The sequence below is a fragment of the Anneissia japonica genome, unplaced genomic scaffold (genome assembly GCF_011630105.1).
Source record: "Anneissia japonica isolate Jap-2015-1 unplaced genomic scaffold, ASM1163010v1 scaffold1030_len608725_cov174, whole genome shotgun sequence".
Lineage (NCBI taxonomy): Eukaryota > Metazoa > Echinodermata > Crinoidea > Comatulida > Comatulidae > Anneissia > Anneissia japonica.
Window position 1 is genome coordinate 96,348 of NW_022753996.1, and position 2,405 is coordinate 98,752.

Here is a 2,405-nt window from a genome sequence, read left to right on the forward strand (position 1 = left end):
TATATATATATATATATATATATATAAAATATATATATATACGTATAATATACATGCGTATATATATATATAATACATACACACGCGTATGTATGTACGCCCGTATATACATATATATACACATGTATACGTAAATATACGTGTATATATATAGGTGTATACGTATATATATATATGTATATGTACGTGTATATATATACACGTATATATATATAGAGCCTATATACTTTTTAAGTCATGTATCATGCATAGGAACGTTGACGCCTGCAAGGCTCTGGTTTCAAATTTTTAAACATTTAGGGGAAGCGACCCGGCTTCCCCCTCCCTTGATTCCGCCACTGATCTGGTTAAACGAATACACAAAATAGAGTCGTATACGTTGACATAATAGACATAAGATAATTTTTTATTTCGAATATTTCGAGCACGTCTGTGCTCTTCTTCAGCGATAACACGTATGATTAAAACAGCTTTACAAACTAGCAATAGGGGATAAACAATATAGCAGTGACTAAGATAACTGTAAATGATATGTGTAATTAGATCGGATTATAAAGGGTGGTAACAACAAAGAAAATAAAGATAAACGAAAGGGCTATTCAGCCGAATGTAGGCCTACGATCTCACTAGCCTGAGCCAATGAAAACTAATATAACAAGTTAAATAGTATATAAAGGATGAATAAAATGTATCAAGATGGATGAATGCATTGATTAATAAAAAGTGTAATCTGTGAGAAATCCTAAATCTTTATTTACGCCATTTTTGTGAGTATTTAATTTTAAGATCCATTTCAATTCGCAACAACGTCTGTCGGTGAGGGAATTAAAACCTGTACTGACTAAAATGAACTTAAGGTTAGAGATACAATGGTTAGCTTGGTTAAAATGCTTAACTACAGGAAAGCCTAGTGTATTGTCTCTAATAGATTTTTTATGTGATTAATGCATCTTAGTCTAAATTTGCAACCAGTTTTCCCGACGTATATAGTATCCATACATTGGGTACACCAAATAAGATATGACATTTGAGGCGTTGCAAGTGAGCGATGGTGGGTGTATGGTTAAGTGGCGGATGTTGATGTCGTCGAATCAACAAATTCGTATGCGAATAGAATTCGACTTGGCTTTATATTCAAGGAGTTGCTGGCGTGATTTAGACGAGGCCTTAATAATTAATGGTTTGATCAGTTTCATGGGGAAATTGCTGAGTCTTAATTTGTGGATGAGAGTGTTAATATGTTTATCAAATTCGGTATTGGTGGAGCAAATTCGTTTTATTCTGAAAGCCTGACTATATATTATGGATTTTTTGAGTTTTATGGGATGAGCGCTATTGAAGTTGAGATATCTGTGGTTGTCTGTGGGCTTGGTGTAAACTGTTGTTGTGACTTCATTCTCTTTTAAACCAACTGATACATCTAAAAATGGGATTTCTGAGTAAGAGTTTTCCGTGGTGAACTTGATGCTGTGACGACACCATAACATCTGCCACCGACGACACCATCAACATCCGCCACTTAACCATACACCCACCATCGCTCACTTGCAACGCCTCAAATGTCATATATCTTATTTGGTGTACCCAATGTATGGATACTATATACGTCGGGGAAACTGGTTGCAAATTTAGACTAAGATGCAATAATCACATAAAAAATCTATTAGAGACAATACACTAGGCTTTCCTGTAGCTAAGCATTTTAACCAAGCCAAACATTGTATCTCTAACCTTAAGTTCATTTTAGTCAGTACAGGTTTTAATGGTAGCCGATCATTTCGGTCGCGCTTCGTTTCGGTCGCGCTTCGTTTCGGTCGCGGTTTATTTCGAACAAATATATGGAGTGCCGAAGGAGTTGCGAAAACGAAAAATTTAATATGCCTATGCCCTATATATTTTAGTTCGTGAATCGGTTTATCATAGGCCTAAGTATTATTGTTTTGCTATCTTTCTACTAACAACATATCTTTCTACTATATTCTCTTTCTTCCATTTACGGTGATATATTCATGATTGCAACATGATCTTGTAATTAAAAAAATGGAATTTAGTATGTGCTTCATGCTATTCTTTTTGTTGCGTTTTCATATACTATACTTTAATAAATGGTCAATAAAATGTATCTTTGATTTTAATTGAATTGAATATTGATACAATCTGAAATCTATTTCATAATTTAGTTAAAACAATAATCATTCAATATTTAAACTGATCTTTTTATACAATAAATATATTTATTTTTCTTGCAGCTTTCAGAGTTTGGATGAAACATACCAAGAGAATTGAAGGAAACACAAAGCAATAAACGAATAATACACACATTATCATTCTTCACTTGAAATCTTTAATACCCCTGAGCAGTTCATAAATATGAATATATATTTATATATGATTTTATCATATTG